Source organism: Rhamphochromis sp. 'chilingali' (assembly GCF_963969265.1).
Source record: "Rhamphochromis sp. 'chilingali' genome assembly, chromosome: 1".
Taxonomy (NCBI): Eukaryota; Metazoa; Chordata; class Actinopteri; order Cichliformes; family Cichlidae; genus Rhamphochromis; species Rhamphochromis sp. 'chilingali'.
Window position 1 is genome coordinate 5,234,263 of NC_137929.1, and position 8,238 is coordinate 5,242,500.

At 46.7% G+C, this 8,238-nt stretch overlaps 1 protein-coding gene across 5 annotated transcripts in view; it reads left to right on the top strand.

Annotated features, from left to right (window-relative positions):
• The first annotated feature begins 3,211 nt into the window (after positions 1-3,211).
• Positions 3,212-8,238, top strand: part of LOC308397534 (uncharacterized protein) — a 29,295-nt gene continuing 24,268 nt past the window's right edge. For 3 of the 5 annotated variants that reach the window (XM_080883481.1, XM_080883480.1, XM_080883482.1), the window contains exons 1-2: positions 3,212-3,305; positions 4,225-4,360. The gene's annotated coding sequence lies outside the window, so the exon portion shown is untranslated. Of the gene's footprint in view, positions 3,306-4,224; positions 4,431-6,259; positions 6,368-6,487; positions 6,628-8,238 lie in introns of those variants that run through there. The other 2 variants (XR_013971800.1, XM_080883483.1) reach the window with 2 other exon arrangements.

Consider the following 8,238-nt stretch of genomic DNA (forward strand, 5'->3'; position numbering starts at 1 on the left):
TCATTACTTAAATAAAATGTAATTTTCTCTGTAGCACTTCATGGATTTCATAAGCAACACACTGTAGTTGTTCACACAAAGCATAAAGGTAAAAACAATATACACAGTGTTATCTTCATTTTAGATGTCACAAAGTATTTGCAGCTCCCAGTGTTTTCCCGAACCCTGACCCTTTGCGTGGAAACCGGGTCCAAAAGGCTCTTTGGGTGTTAAAGGTTGCTGACCCCTGCACTAGGCCCAACTGACACATATATTTGATTCCAAATACAAAAAATAATGTGTAACCTGCTGGAAGAATGTAGGAGGTTGAGACAGGATCTCAACACTTGGTGTCTGCAACAAAAGACAACAATATGTGGGCCGATCGTGGCTCAAGAGTTGGCAGCTCGTCTTGTAATCGGAAGGTTGCCGGTTCGAGCCCCGGCTTGGACAGTCTCGGTCGTTGTGTCCTTGGGCAAAAAAGCACTTTGGGGTCCTTAGGGACGAGTAAAGCGCTCTACAAATACAGGCCATGTAATGGCAGAAACGTTCTCTAGTGTAAATCCTGACTAGTTCATTAACTACAGATCAGTTTCAGTGAACATTATTCACAGAGGGATCTGAGTTCCTTATACCAGACTCTACAGAAACTGTAACACTGTACAGCTCTGCGACTCAACAATATGACAACAATGTAACACACACTAGAATCATCAAATAAAGCCCCACTAACCACTAGAACTAGAACTAACTAACTAGCACTGGACACTTGCATATTAGAGATTTCTACCACCATAGGAGGCGAGATATCATCCTTGAACCAGAGCATCCAGCCCTCAATTTCGGACATAAAAAGCGACGTGGCCAGGCATGATAACACTTTGACTGAACTGCAGGACTGTGGCTCGAACCACTCTGACACCATCGCCACTCTCCAGGCCACTGTGGAGCGTTTGTCTGCGGAGGTAAAGAAGTTAGATGAGAGATGTGGAGCTCTTGAGGCACTCCAGGAGGAATCATTTAAGAACTGCAGGAATACCAGAAGGCACAGAGGGACCCAAGATGACTGAGTTGGTTCACACCTGTTGGCGGAGGCGCTATCTCTCGAGGAGAAGCCACTCATCGATCGAGCACATAGAGCGAATCGCCAGCGTCCCAAACAAAGTCATCTTCCTCATCATCTTGAGATTGCACTACTACCACATTGGTGAGGAAATTCTGCTGAAAGCTGCAGAGAACAAGAACCTGATGTATAAGGGTTTTTAAAATAAACATCCTCCCAGATTTCCCTCCCTCTGTTGGAAACGCAGAGCCGCATTTGCAAATATGAGAGGAAGACTACGTGGGATGACCGGCGTCAGGTACAGACTGCTATACCCTGCAAAGCTGTTAGTGACCCATGGTGATGTGAGGAAAAGCTTTACCGATCCCAAAGAGACCGTAGACTACGCGGAGAAGCACCTCTCCCACCCACCTTCAAATGTATTAAAAGCAAGGATATATCTATATGTCTAACGCTGACACAGCACTGTGTTTCTTCTTTTCCCTTTATATTCCATGTAAAGGTGAATATGGAGCGTTTATGGAGCTCGTTTATTGACCAGCTGTCAGTTAGAAGGTAAGAGTTACTAGGTTAACAGAGGTTAGCAGTAACAGTACGGGGAAGTATATTGTGTTGTTCTTTTGTTGGTTTTTATTTTATCGTACTTTACTTTGTTATTTTGATTTTACCTGTTGTGAGTGCTTCCCGTAATTCTCCTTTTTCTTGCGCCGCTGCGGCCAGAGTTCACAACATTACATATTTTTGTATCTATAAACAGGAAGCTGACACTCTCCAGACTTTATCAAAGGTGTGAGCGTCACAGCAGAGGCCTTTGTGTCAACGTAGCTGAAGACAAAACACAGAAACACATGAAGGAGATTTTCCTGGCCTGGATTTTATACAAATATTCTGCAGTACATCAAAAATGAAAGAAAACCATTAGTCAACATATGAACATCACCTCTGAAGTTACAGAGCTTTGATTGGAGACACAGCTGAGCGTTTTGCATTTTGCATAATTAATTACATAATTAATTATGTAACCATAATTAAATGGTTACATCATCTTTAAAGTCCCCAGAGATCAGGAAAAGGGCCTGAGGGTGCTGTGTTTGGAGTCTGCTGGTTACAGTGTGCAGGACCTCACAGGCTGCTGCAGCGTTAGCAGAGGGCGGGACATACACAGCTATCATAATCACGTGTGTAAACTCTCGTGGTAGATAGTACGGTCTCATGCTAACCGCTAGCAGCTCAATGTCCTTACAGCATAGCGTCTCTTTGATAGAGAAATGCCCAGAGTTACACCATCTATCGTTCACAAACACAGCCAGACCCCCTCCTCCCTTCTTACCACTCTCCGCTGTTCTGAGGCTCAGCAGCTAAAGCAGCACACCTGGGTCTCCCAGCCTATTAAAAGCAGCCCTTTGCTTCACCTGCTTCACTAAACATTATTATTTTAAGCAGAGTGGTGTGATTTATGTAGGCATTGCTGTGTGACAGGATGACTTTTCTTGCACACCCACCAAATGAGGGCGCACATGCTTCCACGCCCACTGGTGACTGCACACATCCTTTCAAGGAAGCATTTCATGCATCCCTAACAAATGGAAGAAAACACTGTGCAGCGTGTTCAGGTTTGAACGTGGCCCTGGCCTCTCTCTGCATCCACCTGGCACATGCAACACACATCCACTCCCTGCTGAACTGCTTGTATTTGATGTGTTGAAGTTTTGGTAAAGTTTGAATAAATTCCACTTTATTTATAGGAACATTTCATCTGTGGACTCCTGCTTCCCCTCTCCTTGAGCCAGTTTGTGACGGGAACATGACATAAGAAAAGTAATTTATCCCTTTTTGATTCTGTGTATCTGGCGCTCATCCAGTGAGTTCACACTTGGCAGAAACAGACTGAATTTGTCTGGAGAACTTTGGCTTCAGCCAAGTTAGATAAACACACTGTGTCTCTGTCAAAACAGCAGTGTAGTTGTGGCACCCCTGTGAGGGAATGACCACATGAATATTATTTTGTGTAAAACACTCATGTAACGGGACATTTTTCATTGCTATATGTATTTATTTTCAGTTTCTTTAAGAGGATAGAAAATCCATGTAACAGGGATTCATTTTATGTTAGAAAGCAGTGAGGGCGGAACTTTGGTGCTTGCTCCGGGGTTTCGGGGAGCAGTAAGTGGAGCCCACCTTCCGCTGCTTCCTCAGACACGTTCTGGAGGAAAGCAGAGACGCATCGTGTCTTCCTTACTCTGCTCTTCACCTGCTTTTACAGGTCGGTACACGGTGCTCGCACCGAAAATGTTGTTTATTGTCACCATGGTTACCCACGTTAATGTGAATGGGAGAGTTAAGGCGGTCCGCCAAAGTTATTTATATGTAAACACGGGAGAAAACCAGAGGAGTGTCCCGCGCGACCGCACCGCGAGCCCGCTCGTTAGGTGGAGCGCTCGTGAAGCAGAGTCAGTGCGCTCCTATGCTCTGTGCAAACGTGTTGTAATGCTCCAATCAAATCAGTTCTGTGAGATGTGAATGTTAATAGTTCTGTTAAAGTGACTGAGTAGATTAGCTAGTGTAACACAAGCACTCTGAGCAACTCTGTGTAGCTAACAGAGGCATTCATGGGTTGATTCAACAAGCTGTGTTTCATGATGCACTAAATAGTGATTTTGCCAGTAAATTACTGGAGGGAACTGTGATATCCTAAGACCAAGGAACCACGGAGACCATGTTTAGCTCACAGTTGCTTCTTTATTAAGAGAACCGGGGCATGCGCCCCCACAGACTGAAAGCTCCCCAACCACTGTTGCCCCCTGGTGGACAAATCCTTGCCACAACATAACATTCCTCCCCCCTTAAACTGGAACTACTCTGTAGTTTTAATCACTACAGAAAATACCCATAACCAAAAACTTCACCTTTATAAAAAAAATGCAACAACCCCGTCCCCAGCCTTTATTGAAATTTCACTCCGGAATAGTGAACCTTTAGTCCAACAGTCTTAGGTTAACCTATAACAGTTCACCGTAATCACGGCACAAAGTCTCTCAGTTGCTCCGGCTTTCTCTTGGTCCTTTGCGATCGCCGTAACCCAGTGGCAGGTGATTCCAACGAATCACTACTCTCCATATGTGGCTTCACCACTGGTGTAACTTGCACCTCTATGTGTCTCTCATCCTCGTCTCCTGTCTCAGCGCTGATGTTTGGGGCTGCCTTTGGGGGCTCGCCTGGGTGGCCTTCAGGCATTCCTGCTGCCAGGCACGGCTCCAGGCGGGCAAACAGCTGATCGACGTGACGCCTCACCACTGTCCCATTGCCCAGCATCACCAAGTAGGAAACAGGCCCCGTCATCTCCTGTATAAGTCCTGGTATCCATTTGGGTCCTCTGCCATAGTTTCTGGTATATACTGTGTCTCCAATAACAAACATGCGTTCCTTGGCATGTCTATCATGATACCGTCTTTGGCTATCTTGTTTTGCTGTCACTTTTTGTTTCAAGTCAGGGTGTATGAGATCAAGAGTACACCTCAACTTCCGGCCCATCATCAACTCAGCGGGAGACTTCCCTGTTGTGGACTGTGGTGTGATTCTGTAACTAAACAGAGCCCTGTTTAACTTGGTTGCCAGTGTGTCTCCAGTACTCTTTTTCATGAGTTCTTTGAACGTTTGCACTGCTCTTTCTGCTAACCCATTGGAGGCGGGGTGATATGGAGCGGAGGTGACGTGAGTGATTCCGTTCTTTGCCATGAACTCTTTAGTTTGTGCACTTACAAAACACTGGGCATTATCTGAGACCACCATCTCAGGAAGGCCGTGCGTGCTGAAACAATTTCTCAGGCAGTCTATGGTTGCAGCTGCTGTAGCGGATGGAACTGTATACACATCTAACCATTTGGAGTGGGCGTCCACTATTACTAAGAACATTTTACCCAAAAACGGGCCCGCATAATCGATATGTATCCTTCTCCAGGGCTTTTCTGGCCACTCCCAGGGGTGTAGCGGTGCCTCTTGTGGCCTGTGTCTATGTTCTTGACATGTACTGCAGGACCTCACCTTGTCTTCAATGTCATTCTCCATATGCGGCCACCACATGTAGCTTCTGGCCAGGCCCTTCATGCGGCTCATTCCTGGGTGTGACTGATGTAGCTGTTCCAAAAGGGGGCGTCGACCTCGTTCTGGTATCACCACCCTCGCCCCCCACAGCACACACCCATCCTGCACACTCAGCTCCTGTTGTCTCTGTCTGTAGGGCTGAAAATTAGGATGCTGCGTAGTGGGCCATCCTCTCATAGCATACTCACGCACTCTGGAGAGTATGGGATCTTTGGTTGTCCATCTTTGCAGCTGCTCAGATGTCATCACGCCCTCCTGGTCCTGATCTACCATCAACACTTGGTCCTCAGCTGCCACCTCTTTAGGGAGGTTCTCTGGAAGAGGGAGACGACTCAGACCATCAGCATTACTGTTATTTTTGCCTTCTCTGTATTTAATGACATACTCATAGGCTCTTAATAACACTGCCCATCGCATGATCCTCTGTGACGCCATCTGAGGGACGGCCTTCAACTCATGGAACAAACTTATCAATGGCTTATGATCCGTGATAATCATGAACTTCCTGCCGTACAGGTACTTATGAAAATACTGTACACCAAATATCACAGCCAATCCTTCTTTATCCAGCTGTGAGTAGTTCTTTTCTGCTGCATTCAGGGTACGCGATGCAAACCCAATGGGTTTTTCCTGACCATCTGGCATGCGGTGAGCTAGTACTGCTCCCACTCCATAGGGGGACGCATCGCAAGAAAGAATTAAATCCTTTTGCTCATCATAGTGTACCAATACACTGCTTGACTGCAACAGTTCCTTTGATTTGCCGAAAACCTTCTCCTGTGCTGGTCCCCAACACCATGGTTCCCCCTTTCTCAGAAGCTTGTGCAGTGGGGCCAACAGTGTGGACAAGTTTGGCAAGAACTTATTATAGAAGTTCAACAACCCCAAATAAGCTTTGAGCTCTGTCACTGATTTTGGGGGTGGCGCCTCCTGCACTGCTTTCACTTTTGCCGGCACTGGATGTAAACCGGTCTTATCCACCCGATGTCCTAAAAATGTCACTTCCTTCTCCATGAATTGACATTTGCTCCTTTTTAAGCGCAGGCCCGCCTCCTCCAAGCGCTGCAGCACTCCCTCCAGTGTTTGAAGATGTTCTTTGTCATTCTTTCCCGTCAGGATGATGTCATCCAGATACACTGCGACATTGGTCAGACCTTGCAACACACTCTCCATGGTGCGCTGAAAAATGGCAGGACTTGAACTCACACCAAATGGCAACCTGGTGTATGTAAACAAACCCTTGTGTGTGTTCACTGTGACATACTTTCTAGATTCCTCATCAAGTACAACCTGTTGATATGCGTGACTCATATCTAACTTGGTGTATTTTTCTCCTCCCGCCAGCCCCGCTATCATGTCCTCCATTCGTGGAATGGGGTATTGTTCTACAGGCGACACCTTGTTAACAGTCAGTTTGTAGTCACCACAAATTCTGGCGCTGGAGTCTGGCTTTAGTATGGGTACAATGGGTGCGGCCCACTCTGAGAATTTCACTGGTTGGATGATTTTCTCCTCCAACAGTCTCTCCAGTTCCTGCTCCACTTTCTTTTTCATAGCAAACGGAACTGATCGGGGCTTATAGAAGCACGGTTTGGCATCCTTAGCTTTGCCGCAAACCCCTTCAGCGTTCCCAACTCATCCTTAAACACTGTTTCATGTCTGGCCAGTATCCGCTGTAAGGCATCCTCTCCGCCTTCGATCTTATGTACAGGTTGCCAGTCTAATTGGAGGGCCTTAATCCATCCCCGACCCATCAAACTAGTTCCAGCCCCTTCAACCACCACCACATCCAGTGTTTTCTTACTGTCTCTGAATTCCACCTGCACTTGGGCTGCTCCCCACACGGGTACCTTGTGGCCTCCATACGTTCTCAGTTTGATTCCACACTTGCTTACTTTGGGCGCCTTACTGCCTTCAAAAAGTTTTTTAAATGACTCCTTCGACATGATAGTGTAACCACAGCCTGTGTCTACTTCAAATGTCACATTCTGTCCATTTACTTTTAGCTTCTGTCTGATGGGTTCTTCCCTTGGGATGCTAATCTCCTCATGCACATTATACATAGTCACACTTGCCTTTATGTGGTGCATTTCAGCTCCTTCTTCCTCACTCTCCACATTCTCCTCTTCCAAGAAATGGGCTTGTTTACCTTGTCTGCCACGCCCTCCTTTTTGTTCCATTTCCATTCGGCAAACCCTTTTTATGTGTCCCACCTTTCCACAGTTGTGGCATTTTTCTGAAACAAACCTGCAGTCCTTGGCCACATGATTTAGTCCTCCACATCTGTAGCACTTCCTGACAACCTGTTGTGACGTCGAGCCGCCGTCCTCCATCTTGTTCACGGCTCCTAATCCTTTAGTGAATCGCGACTGTTCTGTCATGCTCTTCAAATCCACAATGTCTCTGTTAGCAGCCTCCATTGCTTGAGCAAACTTCAGCGCCTTTTCAAATGTTAGCGAATCCTCTGCTAACAATCTGCGCTGTATTCTGTCGTCGCTTATTCCACATACTAAACGATCCCGCAGCATCACCGTCAGGGAGTCTCCAAAGTTACAGTCCTGTGCGAGCTTCCTCAGCTCCGCTACATAATCGCCCACACTTTCCTCCGGCCTTCTATTCCGTGTGTTAAACTTCCACCGCTGCACAATTTCACTCGGCTTAGGGTGAAAATGATTGTTCAACAATCCCACCAACTCAGCATAAGAACGATCCCCTGGCTTGACCGGACTGAGTAGGTTCCTAATCAGGGCATAGGTCTGTGCGCCCACGCAACTCAACAGTACCGCTCGCTTCTTCTCCTCCTCCTTAATATCATTCGCCACAAAGAAGTAATCCAAAATCTCACAATATTCCTCCCAGGATTGCAGCTCGCTGTCGAACGGTGCCACCGAGCCCAAAGTGGTAGCCATTATTCCACACTGAGGGTTACGCTCCACTTCCCACAGATGCTAGCGCTGTACCACTTGCCAACCTCAGTTCATAAGTCACTTAGCACGGTGTAACTTCACAGCAAAACCTGGCTTTTACCCTCGTCGCCATATGTGATATCCTAAGACCAAGGAACCACGGAGACCATGTTTAGCTCACAGTTGCTA